The 16,732-nt window shown below is 46.6% G+C and overlaps 1 long non-coding RNA gene across 3 annotated transcripts; it reads left to right on the top strand.

Annotated features, from left to right (window-relative positions):
- The first annotated feature begins 630 nt into the window (after positions 1-630).
- Positions 631-4,223, top strand: LOC120962782 (uncharacterized). Of its 3 annotated transcripts, none has more exons than XR_012181452.1 (4): positions 631-946; positions 1,130-2,584; positions 2,664-2,878; positions 3,864-4,223. It is a non-coding gene; the product is annotated as an uncharacterized lncRNA (long non-coding RNA). The 3 variants fall into 3 exon arrangements; XR_012181453.1 differs by having other exon boundaries at positions 631-1,455; positions 2,211-2,584; XR_012181451.1 differs by having other exon boundaries at positions 631-2,584.
- The last annotated feature ends 12,509 nt before the right edge of the window (positions 4,224-16,732 follow it).

The raw sequence follows: 16,732 nt of genomic DNA, 5'->3' as shown, positions 1-16,732 counted from the left end.
CCGAAATCCTTGGGTTGTTCACCCCGACCTCCACACACCAGGAGAATTCGTCCGGGCTCTCTCACGACGCGATGACTCAGCCGCCTCGCCCTCTCTCGCTTTGTTCCTCTTCCTCCGCCCTCCGTCCTCCTCCTTGCCCCCCCTCCCCCTCCCCCCCAATTTCTTTCTTGCAACCTTCTTGGCCCTCAACACCTGCTCCACGTCCCGATCTCCTCGATCTGTCCAAGCGACGACTAACGTATTTCACCAATCCGACTCCCTCTGGCGTCCACCCTCCAAAAGCTATAATGTTGGTTGCTTCTGTTCCAATTTGTGAGAATCCCCTACTCGATTTCATCTATCTCCTGCTCTTCTCCCTCAGTTTTCTTCCCTTCCCATTGGTGCCCAAATGGCAACGGCGGCATTTTCACATAATGGGAGGGGGATCCTATATGATGAGGGAAATCCCCCTCAGGGGGTTTACTGCTCAGCGTTTTCCATCCCAACAACCAAATGAGCGCTGAAGATAGTAATATAGTCTAAGGATACGTGTATATTACTAGTGTATGTTACTCTACATTGTGACTAGTCTAATCTGGTTAACGCTACCGACCCCGACACCTCTAATCCTCCCCATCAGTTCGTCCTAAACAAAACGGCCGCACGAACGCACCACGACCTTCTCTCCTCCTCCTCTGCTACCCACTCCACCCGACGATCCTCCACTCGGCCGCCCCCTGTAGATCCTCCGCTTGGCCGCCCGCCGTAGATCCTTCGCTCGGCCGCCCCCAGCCGATCATCCTCTGCTGCCCCGCGGACTGCCGCCGCCGATGAGCCCATCTGATGGCGGTGCCGACCCATCTTCTGGTGCTGGATGCGGCAACCAGGGCGAAGGAGAAGAAATTAATGTAGACTACCACCATCGCCAGGTTGCACGTGAACAACCGACCGTTGTGGTGGCCTTCAGGTTGGCCACGGAGAAGTCCTGGAGCGGCGGCGTGTCCAAGAGGATGCAGCTCGCCAGCCCGCTGCCCGCTGCCCGCCGCTCCTCCCCTGCCTTCTCCTTCTCTCCCTTTCCTTCTCCTTCCTTCTTTCCTTTCTCCATGTTTTTTCACCTCCGGCTCCCTCTCTGTCGACTGTCTCTATGCAGCTCCGCCTCTATGGAGATCGCCGCCCCGCGTGTGCCGTCACCTGTAAGACTCCGTTCGACGCCCGTCGTCCTCGCCTCCCATGTCTCCTGCCGCTTGCCCCACATCGTGGTGCACCATGGATGCCAGCCAGATCGAGCATGGGCACGAGAGGCGCCGCGCTCCCCTCCTTGCACGGCTGCTTTGCTGTCGTCGTCTCACCCATCGCCGACTAGCAGAGTGGTCCACTTCCGGCACCGCAATCCCAGCCATCACCTGCGCCTCCCTCCGTCGCTGATCCGCGGCCCGGCCCCGCCTCTGCCGTGCGTCGGCGGGATACGCTGCCCAGGTACTGTCCGGCAGCAGCATGCAGATTTCTGAAACAAAATTGAATTTTCAGTGTCACTGGTTCAGAGTACGTTCAACTTCGTGCATGTTGAATACATATGGCCTATGGGTGCTATTTTACTCTCACTTCTAAGCTATCCAATGCAATGGATATTTCCTGATCATCGTTCATAAAAAAGACTCTACTGACATATACTTACAAAGCTTACATCAGCATGTTTTTTTTTCTTACATCAGCAAGTTATTGTTTAAACTGGCGAGCAAACGAATGTAATCGAACACATATTTTTGGGGAATAAATTGTTATACTATATTCAGTAACACACTATTTCGTAGATGAAAATCAATATTCAACTTAAGGTATTCTCGCAGAACCATGCATAGGAGCTACATATATCGGTTTCGGCCAAATAAATTCTGAAGGTGGAATACCAGTGAGAGCAGGCTCGAGACATTGTGCTTTTTCAGTTGCTTTCTTCACCAAATTGGGCAGCCTTTCTGTGTTCCCACATGATTTATCGTTTGTAATTTTAATATTGCAGATGGAGAATAATTATCCATCTAGATATCTATTGTATGCTAGAGAGCGTCCCCGTTTAAAGGTCTAACAAACACAACTATTGACGTATAATGTGCTGCCTAGTCTCTTCCATCAGATCGGTCTTTTGGTTGCATTGGCTAGAACATGCACTTCTATATGGTATCAGAGCCAAGAGTTCTTGAGTTCAAGACCCGGCTGACGCAATTATATTGCAGCCCACTTTCGGTCCACGTTTAGGCCTGAGGGAGCCACATGAGGGGGAGTGTTGACGTATAATATGCTGCCTAGTCTCTTCCATCAGATCGGTTTTTTGGTTGCATTGGCTAGAGCATGCACTTCTATAACAACGATTGAGGGGAATGGAGCTTCCCATCTCCAACAAAAAAAATGCCACTGGTCAGGTGTGGTATGCCCAAATGTCAGTCGAGAAGAAAGCAGAATTTCTCCAGAAGCATCATTTAGCCCCAGGAAAAGAAGGTTGCAGCTCTGGAAAGTGTTGCCACGGACCAAGTAGCAAACACGCCTGCTTCTGCGTCAAGGTCTATGCAATGTACTCATCTGAGTGACAAAACATACAGACGTATAAATGGTTTGTTCATAACCTTTCGGTCCTACTATATTGATTGACCATTTGTCATCGTGACTAATGAGGTTATGTCCTTTTGTAGCCTGTGTAACTACAGACCCGTGACTGCTGATCTTCAACTTGATAAAAAATTAGTCGGACAAAGAAAACAAACATGTCAAGGTTGGTATGCTGAGCTATCAAATGAGAAAGCAGAATACCTAAAGAAGTAACGAACGGCTCGGCTACAAAAGAAAGATGCAGCCGTTGATGTGAATGTCGAAGTACCTCAATTATCTGACCCACATGTTTCACTGGGTAAGAACACTTCATGTCCTATAATACATATAATATACTGATGGATATGTAATAATATTGTAGAGACTTTACTATAGATTATTATAAAGCTATAGATACAACTCAAGAGTTAATTTGTTGAGATAATATTACTGTCAATACAACTTCAAAGTTCTAAAAGGAGCGCATACTTGTTCTATGATATAGTAGACAAAATAGATGTTACAAATTTCTGGTAAAATTGACACAAATGGTCAATAAGGTTCATATTGGCTGTTCTAAGAATGCCAAGTGAATTTTTTGAATCTAACAACTTTCTGTTTTCAAATTTATCTCTCTTGTTATTTCCATCCAAATTAGTTGATATCTATACTTATAGGGAGGTTTACATGCCTGATAGAGCCGGTGCGAAGCCACCATCGAAGGCAGCGACACTGAGACAAAATTCAAAAAATATCCGTTAATGTAACCTTTTGACTGTTACAAATATTTTCTTAGTTATTCAACATTGTCAACCTACATACTAGAGCCGTAGAGCATGTTCTTGGTCCGTTGGAGGTTCAGATTCAGCTGGGCTTCCCTTTGGACCGTGCTTTGTTCAAATTTGAGCAGAACAAGTATATGTTTTCTCATTTCTACTATGTGTAAAGGTCCATTTTCTCTTCAGTACCTTTGGGGCAATTGTGTTACAAAAATAATATGAACATTTCACATTTGCATTAACTTGCAGATTAATGACGTTATATTTTTGGAAGAAAAAATATGTATGAGTGGGAAAATAATACTCCCTCCGATCGGATATAAATGGCTAATTTGAACTAAACCCATGACACTTATTTCCGATCGGACGGAATATTTTTTCATTAGTAAAATGAAGCTAATTTTTGGGTATAGAAAGTTTCAAAGAGCAAGCCAGTGTGTATACGATGTAAAATCCAAACTGAAAGGAAAAAAGAAAATGTATTTCATCACTGAGATAACAACAAAGTGTTTATTTTACTTTCAGGGGATATGCTCCGGTCTGACATGGCGCTTGGCGATATTCCGCCGCTCTATGATGATGACTGTGGCATTGCGGAGTCGAACATGGCATTCCCGATCCACCTTCGATGAGTCGCCAGACAAGAAGTCACAAAGTTGCTGAACTATGACATGTACTATTTTAGAGATGTTCAAGATTCGGCTTTGGGGTTAGGCTTGTTTTCTCAATGGTTTGATCAGAGTAGCTGCTGTTGCGAAAACCTATTTGCTTGATGAGGACAATAAGATTACATCAGGCACTTGGGCATCATTCACCCTAAAGTAATGTGTTCGGTTTGTCTGGAGCTGTTTTTTTTCTGCTCCGCAACGTTCCAACATTCAATCACTGGACTTCCCACAAAATTTCGAACAAAATTTATAATTCAAATTTGAATTCATTTTTTTCGAAATAGATATAGATAGCACTTGAACTTATATCTACTACCCCTATACAAGAAAGAGAGGGGGTGGATCCAAACAATCAGACCCATTTATTAGCAAGACCTAATGACCCTTAGTCTTTCTATGGTTAATGCTACCAACCACGCATCTATCTACGCCCCGCACCACTAATAAGGCATCTATCTACGCCTTGCACCACTAATAAGGCATGTAAGCCTGATCAAGAGGGTAAGCATAGCTATGTTCATTGAGCATGAAGTCCCCAAGTGACCTATAATGTGATAAGCCAATAAGGCAGGATACCCATGTTTGAACTGCGCACTGCAGCAAGTTCTCTTTGGCAACCTTTAATTTTTCTGAGAACTCGAACTTGCGAGAGATGGATTCTTCTTGAACCGGATGTTAAACCGGATATTGAGAGCTCAAAACTTTATGAGAGACGGATTTCCCTTGAGCCGGATTTTGAACCGGAATATTTTCTGATAACCCGGAAACTTTCTTTTGAGTCGGAACTTTCTGATTGCTCGGCAATTTTTTTAAACCGGAAATTTTCTGACGGTCTTTAAATTTGCATCAGTGTGGCAATAACCCCCAAGATTGGGTTATTTCCCTCCAATGACCCGAGGTTCTTGAATAATATTTGTTATATACTTCCGGTATGAGTCATTCAACAACTTAGTGACATAAATGTCCTTTTTGTAGTAGACAACTTGTCATGCAGTAAAGAATTTGCGAGCCAGAGTAATCGCTCTTTTAAAGAAATTAACATGTAATATAAAAGTATACTGCATGGATTTCACATGATATGTTAGGCCGGAAATTAACCGCCGAGAAGTTGATGATCACTATGGTGAAGCTGAAGTTAATCATGGGCGAGTCGGCCACAGGAGCAGACATATGAGTCGGTCGCAGCGTTGTAAGCCGGTGCGGACAGGAGAGTCAGCCGCGGCGTTGTAAGCCGGTGCGGAGGAGAGAGTCGGCCACAGTGTTGGAAACGGCACGGCCGCGGGCGAGACGGCCGCGGGCGCAGACAACAAGTCAGTCGCGTGTGTTGATGTAGCAGGGGCGGCGACTTGCGTACATATCCATCGAGTAGCTTGGCACGGACAAATGTCAGTGCTGTCGCATGTTCTGTGTCCGTGGTATAACGCCATTTTTTAAGTAAATAATTGCTCAGATGCATTTGGACAATAGATAATCTTGTCGTGCCTGCCATGGGCATGGAATAATTGTCTTGTGGATAAAAATATCAAAGACAGTATAGTTGCTCTCAGAGGAAAAAAGTGTATTGATAAAATAAATGGGAAGATAGCAGGCTGGTCATAGTGGGAGTAACTTATCAAATAACATAACACATCCCAAAAAAAGTTTGCTTACATTATATGTATTTAATGAGGAGAAATGGTTGGAGTAATATAATATGTCACTGTAACATAATACATTCCAAGGTAAAATGACTCTACATCTTAATAAAGATAGCTTGCATGATATTATATCCATGTTACTCCCCACTATAAAGATAGTAACATAGACTAGTAATATATACATGTTACTAGTCTAAGTTACTCCCCACTATAACTAGCCTTATCAGATGGTTGCAAACCAAGCAAACAAGCTTCTACCCGCAGATCGAACCATTCTTCGTTTACTCAGTCAAACTCCTTGGTCCTTTGTTCTTGTTGAGTATAAGGATTATTAGAAAGTATAGGATAGACTAGGATTTGATCTTGCCTTGTCTTGTACTTCAAATTGGTCTTTGTATTTTTATTTATATGCCTACGAGGCTCAAGCAATACAACGAACTATTTCACCAAATCTCTCTCTCCCTTCTAACATGGTATCAGTTTAATCACGATCCAAACCCTAGCCGCCGCCGCTTCCGCACCCGCGCGCCGCCCCGGGGCGGTCGGCTTCCATGACAGCCGTCGGGGGCCGTGCCGCCCGTACCTAGGGTTCGTCAGCCGGCCGTGTTGGCCGGCTGCCCTAGAGAGTCTTTTTCCCGAGCCCTTGCTCCGGGTTTTTTTCGCTCTCTCGCTGGTCGTTTTGATCGGCGTTTTTCTTTTTGGTTTTCCTATCTAATCTTGATCGGTTTGCGTCGCCCGCTGCCGTTGTCAACCCCGTGCGCCTCTACTCCAACCCCGGTGCGATCGGCTGGCCTCTCCTCCGACCCGGCGGCCACGCGCGCGGAGGCGGCCCGTCAGGGCCAGCCGCCGTTCGCGTGTCGGTCCACCTGTCGCCCTGCACCGACCGTCACTGCCCTGCTCCGATCGGGACACCTGCATCGCCCCGACCCGGCGGCCTCGCGCCATGCGACGGCCAATTATAGCCGTCGCTCGCGCGCCGGCCCGCCCCATCGATCCACTTCACCCACGTCTGCACGCGGCCCGGCGGTCTACCTCGCCGGCCTCGTCCTCGGCTGTGTCGGGACGGCTGCGTCAGGCTCGTCGGCCTCGCTGCCCGGGCGCCGGAGTTGCTTTGGCAGCCTGGGTGTCGGTGTTGACAAGCTTGTCCGCACGATGTCCCACGCCGTCCGTCGTCGCCGGCTTCATCTCGGACTCCGCCGCCACCATGCCTCCACCGAGCGGCGTCCCCGACATCGCGCGCGATCGGCTTGATCACCCGCTCGCCGCCGCGATGCGCCTCATCTACGCTGTGCGACCGACCTGGCCCGTCAGTTATGCGCGCCTCCGCAGGTCCTGTGAAGATCGTCCCGAGTACCGCGCGCCTCTCCGCCGATCGAGCATCGGGCTGCCGCTGCGTCGCCCCGTCGGGCCGCAGCGCCGCCGCCCCAAGGCCGTCCCCGCGGCTGCACCGACTCGCGAACCGCCGTTGCGTCGCCCCTTCGGGCCGCATCGTCGCGGCCCGCGGTCCCTGCCGTCGCCCCGACCCGCCTGCCGCCCCTGCGTCGCCCCTTCGGGCCGTAGCGCCGCGGCCCGCGGTCTACTCCGCCGTCACCGCGCATCGACTTCTCGTGGTATGCGCCGCGCCGTCTCCCTTGGCGCGGGAACGCCACCGTCCGTGTCGGTCTTTGTCATGCTGTCAGGGTTCTTCGCCTACTTCGAGTACCACCGCACTCCTAACCTAGCCGCCGCCATCAGGCCGCCGCCGCCGCTCTTCTTTGGCCGCCGCTGATGCTACTTTCGTATCCGCCGCCGCCGCCCGTCCACCTCCTTCGTCTTCGTCCAAGCACCAGCCCGTTGCCAGCGTCGCCGTCATCTACCCCGACCACTTCGTCTACTCCGACCACCGTTGGTGACATCGCCCATGCGCTGATGGACGCCGCAATCGTCATCGAGTTCTTCTCTGCTGGCCCCTCCGACTTCTCTGACATGGCGTACAGCTCGTGCAGGTCCCTCGTCTACGCATGCCCGGTGCTGGCAACACTGATGCGTGCCTTCATCCACTACGTGTCCCCGGGCCGGGAAACCTGGTCGGCGCTTTGTCAACTTCGTCTTCGACCGTCTACGCATGCCCGGTGCTGGCAACACTGACGTGTGCCTTCGTCTACGACGTGTCCCCGGGTTTGGCAACCCCGCCACGACGCCTCGTCAACACCGTCTTCTCCCCGGCGCACTACTACTTCGACACCACTGTGCCCATGCTAACTCGGCGCCCCCTTACGCCCGTGGCTCCATGGTGACTTCCTCGACACCGGCAACCCCGACTCGGCATCGACCACGACATTCTTCGCACGGCTACCTCGACCATGGCTCCACCACCCTACGCTCTCGGCTACCTCGACAAACGACACAAAGGGCTACCGCCTTGCTTGAGAAACCTTGTCGGCTTCCACTCCAGCCACGACTTCCGCGATGCATCGACTGTTGCGACTATGGGGGGGGGGGGGTGTCCGTCGGCTTGCCTTCGGATTCTTCTCCAGTCTCAGCGTCTGCGTCGCTACTATTGTGACTACGGGGGGGATGTTGAGTATAAGGATTATTAGGAAGTATAGGATAGACTAGGATTTGGTCCTTCCTTGTCTTGTACTCCAAGTTGGTCTTTGTACTCCTATTTATATGCCCACGAGGCTCAAGCAATACAACAAACTATTCCACCAAATCTCTCTCTCCCTTCTAACAGTTCTCTTCCGGCGTCCATATCCGTATAGTATCTCTGGTGGACATAATAGTTGTACTGACACATTATTACCAATAGCAATTCGACCAAGTGATGCCATCTGGGCAGCATCAAGTGCTACTTTAGACCCGGTAAAATCAGTGGAATTTCTTTGCCGCAATTCGCCAAGCAAGTGCAACTTTCACATCCGATAGCATTGGAGAGCTGGGCATGTCAAAATTTTGTCATATATCTTTTGTCGAAGACCCCCCTGACTCTGAACTCCCCACGATAGCTACTCGAGCTCAAACCCTAGAGATAAGAAGGAAACAACTCCAGTGACGGTTGAAGCAAGTCCGTGGGAACGACGGCTCAACAGCGGCGGGACAACAGGGTGGCAACCCTGTGACAGAGGTAGGGCGGCTCATGGCCAGCGGCGAGTCACGGCGAGTCAACGGAGCAGGGGGCGGCTCACCCGCAGCGGAGGTGGAGTGGCGGCTCAAGGGAGCAACGCGGCAGCTTAGCAAGGACAGCCGTGGGGCGGTGGCTGTAAAGGCCGCGTGTGTAGCAGAAAACGGTGTATCAACTAGATGCGGCTCGGTAGTGCCTCGGTGCGCCTGCAGTTTTGAGGGACACCGGCGAGGGCGGCTCGGATTCGGGCGCAAGACGGGGCAGCGACTCAGGGCCAAACGAGAGGCGGGTCGCGCAGGGCAGTTGAAAGAACATGCGGTGCCCCCATGTTTGGTTTTGGTAATTGATGACAATCTCTATGGACTAATGGTTGCCTTGAGTTATATTTGAAGGATTTGTCCATAGGCTTTTCTTGAAGTCCATGTGTTGGTTTCAAGGAGTTTATGTGGTGACCAAGGTGTTATTAAGGAATTATCCAAAGATTGGTCATGAGTTTATGTGGTGACCAAGGTGTTATTAAGGAATTATCCAAAGATTGGTCATGTGAGAGTAGAACTTATTGCAAGCATGTCTTGAAGAAGAAGATTGTGTGATCATTCATGTTTACCTTCAAGACATCATCCAAATGAAGAGAGTTGGAAAGAGTCAAGGTTGATCAAGACTAAGTCAAGAGTGAATCAAGTTGATCAACACACAAAGCGCACAAGATGTACCGAGAGGGATCAAGCGATCCCATGGTGTGGTAAGCATTGTCGATTACGCTTTGTGTACTAACCCATGATCTTTGTGAGAGTTCTTTGTGGGGTTAGGTTGCGGTGTGCAAGTTCAAGTGAAGCATCATGAAGAGATCAAATGCTTGAAGCTTGCCGTCCATTGTGGCGACAATGGACTTATGAAGATGTTGCGGTGCGCAAGTTCAAGTGAAGCATCATGAAGAGATCAAATGCTTGAAGCTTGCCGTCCATCATGGTGACAATGGACTAGTGAAGATGTGCGGAAGAGTGGCTCACCCATAGTGGAGTATGGGGGAGCAATCAACTAGTCTTCATCGAGCCAACACAACCAAGAAAGGTGGTCCAACTTGAGGGAGTCAAGATCGTCATCATCTAGCTCAAGTGGACCATGTGCAAGGCAAAGGTTTGCTCTTGATAGGTTTTCTATTTTACCGGTCTCATGATGGTAGTTGGGAGACCGGGTTATAGGATCGATTGCCGTACTATCAAGGGGGGCTCTCGATGAGTAGCTTGATCGTATCATTCATAGAGAGCTCAAACCATTGCATCCTTGCATCATCTTTGTTGGTTCTTGTTTGGTTCTTCTCCTTGTGAGTTTTGGAGCTTATGGTCATCTTGATGACAAGCTCGAGTTCATCGAAAACGGAGTTCACTCGCATCTTCTATGATGTTTTCGATGTTGGAAGTTATGCCGGTTCTTCTCGGTTGGAGGTTTCACTCCTCTATTTTTTTGGCATACCTCCCCTGCCTCTTCTTACTACAACCAGTCGCTGTTTTGATGCTACTCGTCTTTCTCAATCCAACAAGCTTGAGTTTGCTCAATTCGGAGCTCATATGCAGAAGTTATGGCAGTATTGGTTTCCTAGCGGTAGTACCGCGGCCAGAGCGGCAGTACCGCTTATCACCCCAAGAGGTAGTACCGCTGTCCAAAGCGGTAGTACCGCCTATGGCCATAAGCGGTAGTACGGCTACGGTTCCGCGCTGGTACCGCCTCGATTTTGGGTCTTGCATTTTTCGTGTCGAGTTTTGCAGTAGTTGCACGGCAGTAAGGCACGGCAGTTCCACCTATAAGCGGTAGTACCGCCCTGATGGGCGGTAGTACCGCCTATAAGCGGTAGTACCGCTCCGGTCGGGCGGTAGTACCGCTGCTGCATTTTTGGTCCCGTGTTCTGCTCCTCCAGCGGTAGTACCGCTGGGGTGCGCGGTAGTACCGCTTATAAGCGGTACTACCGCCCCAGGGTTCATGTTTGGTTGCTCCTTTTCCCTGCTTCTTCCGCCAGAGCGGTAGTACCGCTCGTGGAGCGGTAGTACCACTCGTGTGCGGGCTGAGCACATAACGGTTGGATTTTCCCCCTTCTATAAAAGGGGGTCTTCTTCCCCATTGAACCTTATCCTTTGAGCTCATGTTCTTCCCCCATTGTTGACCTTCTTCGAGCTTGCTAACTCTCAATCCCTCCATGGATTCTTGCTAGTTTTTGAGGGAAAAGAGAGAGGAGATCTAGATCCACATTTCCACCAATCTCTTTCTCCTCTATGTGAGGGGAACCCATTGGATCTAGATCTTGGAGTTCTTGGTGTTCTCCTTCTTGTTCTTCCTCTCATTTTCCTCCCTAGCATTAGTTGCTTCAGTGGGATTTGAGAGAGAAGGACTTGGGCACTCCGTGTGCCCTTGCCATTGCATTTGGTGCATAGGTTTGAGTTCTCCACGGTGATACGTGGAAGTTACAAGTTGAGAAGCTTATTACTCTTGGGTGCTTGGTGCCCTTGAGCTTGTTCCTCTTGGGTGCTTGGGCGCCCTAGACGGTTGGTGGTGTTCGGAGCTCAATCATTGTGGTGTAAAGCTCCGGGCAAGCGTCGGGGTCTCCAATTAGGTTGTGGAGATCGCCTTGAGCAATTTGACGGGTACCGGTGACCGCCCCCAAGGGTTGCCAAAGTGTACGGGTTCGGTGACCGCCCCCAAGGGTTGCCATTTGTACGGGTTCGGTGACCGCCCTCAAGGGTCCCTTAGTGGAATCACGGCATCTTGCATTGTGCGAGGGCGTGAGGAGATTACGGTGGCCCTAGTGGCTTCTTGGGGAGCATTGTGCCTCCACACCGCTCCAAACGGAGATTAGCATCCGCAAGGGTGTGAACTTCGGGATACATCGCCGTCTCCGCGTGCCTCGGTTATCTCTTACCCGAACCCTTTACTTATGCACTTTACTTTGTGATAGCCATATTGTTTCTTGTCATATATCTTGCTATCACTTAGTTGTTTATCTTGCTTAGCATAAGTTGTTGGTGCACATAGGTGAGCCTAGTTGTTGTAGGTTTTGTGCTTGTCAAATTAACCGCTAGGTTTATTCCGCATTTGTTCAAGCCTAAACCGTAATTATTTTAAAGCGCCTATTCACCCCCCCTCTAGGCGACATCCACGATCTTTCAATTGGTATCAGAGCCTCGTCTCTGTTTGTTAGGCTTAACCGCCTAGAGAGTAAGGATGTCGACTAGGGGATTAGGATTCTCTGACACTCTTAGTTTCGATGGCACAAATTTTGATGTTTGGGTAATTCGCACGCTTAATCTCTTTAGGGTCATGGACCCAAATTTAGAGCGAATTGTAGATATGGGTTTTTCTCCTCCAAAGGATCCCCAAAGATTATCTTTAGAGGATGAGAAAAACTCTTATCTCAATGCTCAAGCTTCTAATGTGCTTTTCGATGCTTTGAGCAATGTAGTTATATTTCAACTCATGCCGTTCCGGGATGCTCATGAGTTATGGACAAAGCTTCAAGATAAATATGGTGTGTCCAAGATTTGTGGGGATGATTGTTCTCCCTCCACCTCCGGCCGTATTGCCTTCTCAACTTCTTCTACTTCACCTATATGTGGATTGCCACAAGGTAATGTTAGGGTGAGTAGTGGTGGTCATTGCAATGATGATAGTGTGCTTGTTCTTGGTGATTCTTCATCACTATCTTATTGCAATGGTCCTCCTTTGTACTTTAACACTTCGAGCACTCTAAATGTTTCACATGCTTGTGTTAAAAGTTCTTGCATATCATGTAGAAATTGCTTGCTCAAATCTCATGATGATATGCTTGCTATGTCTTGTTGCCATGATACAAATGTATCTATTTCCTCGAGTTGTTGTGCTAACAATGTAGAGGAAACCCAACACTCCATGGAACAATATGTGGTCTTGAACGGTGCTTCAAGGGATCCTACATCATCATCGATTGCTTTTTGCCTTATGGCCAAGGCTTCAAAGGTATCTCCCACTTTAAATCCCAATATATCTTGTGATAATATTGATGATGGCAAGAGTGATGATGATGTCGATTTTGATGAAGAGAATGATGATGTTGCCTCCTTAAAAGTTAAGGGGGAAATAATTTTTAAAGCTCTTCTTAAGAATAAAATTGCTCGTTCCAACTTCATGGAAATCATGTCTATTGCTATCGAGGGCAAGAAATATATTGATGAGTTGGAATCTCGTCTTGAGGAGCATGAGGTCACCATTGATAAAATGGTAGGTCATGAGCATGATTACGCTAATGAGATTGCGGACCTCTCTCAAGCTCTTGAACTTGAACAAACCACCAAGGAATCTCTTGAGGAGACTTTTGCTCTAGAATTATCTAGAGTGAGGGAATCTCGTGATAGAGCTCTTGAGGTGGCCAATGATTTTGAAACTAAAAATGAGGAGCTTGAAGTTGCGCATGCTAAACTCCTTAAGGACTTTGAGCACCTCGAAAATGGCTCAAGGGTCATTGAGAGTGAGCTCATCAAACTCACCGAGTCTTATGCTCAACTTAAAGCTTCATATTCAAAAGAGCTTGTAAAGTTGCCTTCTCCTCTTGCTATTATTGATGATGCTTGTGCTACTAACTCTATTACTTGTGAAGCATCCATTTTGAAGGAGAACGTTGAGCTACGGGCTCAACTTGAGTTGCTATCTAGCAATTATGGGAAATTGGAAGAAAGCCATGAAAAGCTCTCAAGCTCTCATGATGATCTTCTAGTATCCCATAATGTGCTAAAGATAGCTCATGGGGCCATGATTGCTAAGGTAACATCTAGTGAGCCTCATGTGGATACTAGCACTACTTCTAGTCAAAATGCTATATTGCCATGTGCTAGTCCTTGTAATTCATCTACTCACAATATTGGTACATCTTGTGATGAATTGCTTTCCTTGCCTTGTTGCTCTAACGATGAAGCTTATACTTCCTCTAGTACTTGTGTTGAGACTAACCATGTAGAGGAAATCAAAGAGCTCAAGGCCCAAGTCACTTCTTTGAAGAAAGACTTGGAAAAGAGTCATGAAGGGAAATTTACACTCAACAACATCTTGAGAGTGCAAAAATCCCCCAATGACAAAGGTGGACTTGGATTCAACTCCAACAACAAGAAGAAGTCCAAGATGAACAAAAAGAAGGGCCAAGAACAAGTCAAGAATTCGGCCAAGATTGTTTGCTTCAAGTGCAAAGTAGAAGGGCATCATGTAAAATCTTGCCCATTGAAGAAGAAGGCCATTAGTAATAAGCAACAAGGGAAGCGGCCACAAGTTCACTCTCACTCTCAACCTCAAGTTGAAGAAAGGCCTCTTCCCAAGAAAACTCAAGCTAATGCTTCTCAAGTTGAGAAATCAAGTGAGAAGAAAGTAAAGAGTAGGCGTTGCTACCTATGTCGTGAAAAAGGTCACGTCGCTTCTTCATGCACTAGTGGTAACTTATCCAACCCAATTATTATTGATGATGTCTATTCTCTTGGGAAGGATAAGGTTGGCAATGTGTTTGCCAAATTTGTTGGTACTCAAAGTGGTGTCAAGAAAAGAACCATTTGGGTAGCCAAGCCTATTGTGACTAACCTCTTAGGACCCAACTTGGTTGGGGACCAACTAGCTCATACTTGATCAATAGGCGATGTTGGAGGGCATTGGAGACTTGGCTACATTATGAAGAATTAAGGGGACTTCATCATTCTTATTGTCTCAAGCCAAGTCAATTGAATCATCAAGTTTATATCTTATATCCCATGTGCCTCCTTGCGGTAACTTGTACTTAAATTGCTTACATTGAAAGTTACTTGCCCCCGTTGCATGTTTTGGTTTTGTTCCTTGCATGTGGTTGTATATGATTGTGTCTCCAAATTGCTTATCTTGAGTAATAAAGTATAGGTATGTTGGTTTGCACTTCATGTACATGTGTGTCGCTCGTTGAGCCTTTGTGCATCTTGTTTGTATCTTAGTTGGCTCTTGTGAGAGATTAATGGAATATCCCATTATGGGGGAGTGATGTGCTTTGTGCACCTCACAATCCTATACATGAGTGTACATGAGTAATACCATCTAGTATTGATATTTCAAGATTATCTAGTTGCTATGTGGTATGCCTTCTCATGAGAAATTCAAATTCTAAATAGTCCATTAATTATCTCTTGTTGGATCCGTTTATTTGCCTCTTGTTTATCCTTAATTGGTATCACATTATGGGGGAGTAATATGCTATGTGTATATTACTAGCCTAGAAAATGTGTACATTTGAGATATTGTCACCTAGAGTTGATATTGTAAATTATCTTGTTCCTAGGTGGCATGTTAGCTCTACAAGTTGCAATTTGCTTGTGTTTGGTGTGAAGATGATGTTGGATATCATTGTTATCTACCAACGGAAATTATTTCCAAGTACTTCTTGTCTTTTGACAATTGGTACTCACTTATGTGTGGTAGAGATTATTGATCATCTTCACGTTGGCGTTTGCTTTTGTTTTCCTTATCTCTTGCCAAGTTTGTGTCAACTCCGATTGCCTTCTGTGCCACTTGAGGATCTTGTTGTTTTCTTGATCATGTCTAGTGTTTTCCTTGATATAGTGAACGTGGTGATCCTACCTTGTGCATTTTGTATTCAAATACAAATTCTCTATAATGCACAACTCGTGGGGGAGCTATCCTATTTTCTATAAAACACTAAACTTGTGATCCATTTTAAGTGTGTGTTGGTGGACGGCAAGCCGTTTCTTTTTGGTACTTGTGCCATCATGAAACTTTGTAGAGAGCTTGGTTTGTTTGGAACCATCCTCTCTTTTGGGAGTTTGATATCATTTTGTGGGTTCCAATGGATATCTCATTCCTTGATGTATCTTTTAATGATATCTTTCAAGTGATGATTTCTCCATTTGGTATTCTTTTCACTTGGTATTTCCTTGTATTTTGGTATCGGTTCTTGAAAGTCTTGAGCATGCATATTAACTTCATGTAGTTTCCTTGGCATGCTTTCTCTCTTGACCCAATATATAGGGGAAACTCCACCAAGTCTCAAATTGGATGAGATGTGCATGAATTTCATTTCCATTTCTATATACACATATTTATGTGGAGTTTGTCCTATGTATTGTTGGTGTTTCTAACTCTTTGGTCCCAATGAGTTTGGGTACCATTTTGTTTGTGTTGTTGTTCTAGGAACAATTGGAGATGCATTGGATGCTCGGCTCACTCACAAGGAAGGTGTTGTCACCATGTGATCTTTGGAGTCAAGCTAGGATGATCAATGAACTACTTTGTACCTTCAATTGGTATCTACTACATCCTTCCAATGTCAACTCGGTAACAAGTATCTTCATATACTTCATGCACACATTTCTTGTATCAACCTTGTGTAGGTTGCATCATGGCATGTTATTCATTCTCTCTTGTGATACTTGTTTCCTTTCTCAAAGCATCCCGACAATGATCTCTTGTTGCTAGTTGTGATGTCTTTGATGATTGTGTGGTAGGAATTCATTTATGTACAATAAGACCATATCTAGCCATGTGCTATGCTTCCAAGCATATATCTTATTGGTATATCTATGACTTCCTTTTGGATATCTTGTTCCTTCGTGTTGTAACTATTTCGGGTGTACATCCTTCTTTGTAGATATATATCATCATGATCTCGTCTACCTAGAACCTTATACACTTGAGGGAAATTACATCTCTAGATGATATCCTTTCTTTCACGTCCACCTTGTCTTTCTTGTTATTTCTTTGGTGGCTCCGTGAAAGCTTTTGCCTTGAGTGCATGTCTTATCTCGTTGCATCTTGATGCACTCCTGTGTGGTGAAGATTATTTTCCTCATGCTTATCTCTATGAGGCTTTTGCCATCTTAATTGGTATCCCTCGTCTTGATGAGGCATTCATTTTCTATCTTCACCATGGGTTATCACAAGTGTTGGTTATTCATTTTGCATTTTTAGTATGCTTGTGAACCCTTTTGCTAGTTTGGTGTG

This window comes from Aegilops tauschii, chromosome 4 (genome assembly GCF_002575655.3).
Source record: "Aegilops tauschii subsp. strangulata cultivar AL8/78 chromosome 4, Aet v6.0, whole genome shotgun sequence".
Classification (NCBI taxonomy): domain Eukaryota; kingdom Viridiplantae; phylum Streptophyta; class Magnoliopsida; order Poales; family Poaceae; genus Aegilops; species Aegilops tauschii.
The sequence above is the reverse complement of the archived record's forward strand: the minus strand, read 5'-3'. Positions and strand labels throughout refer to the sequence as shown.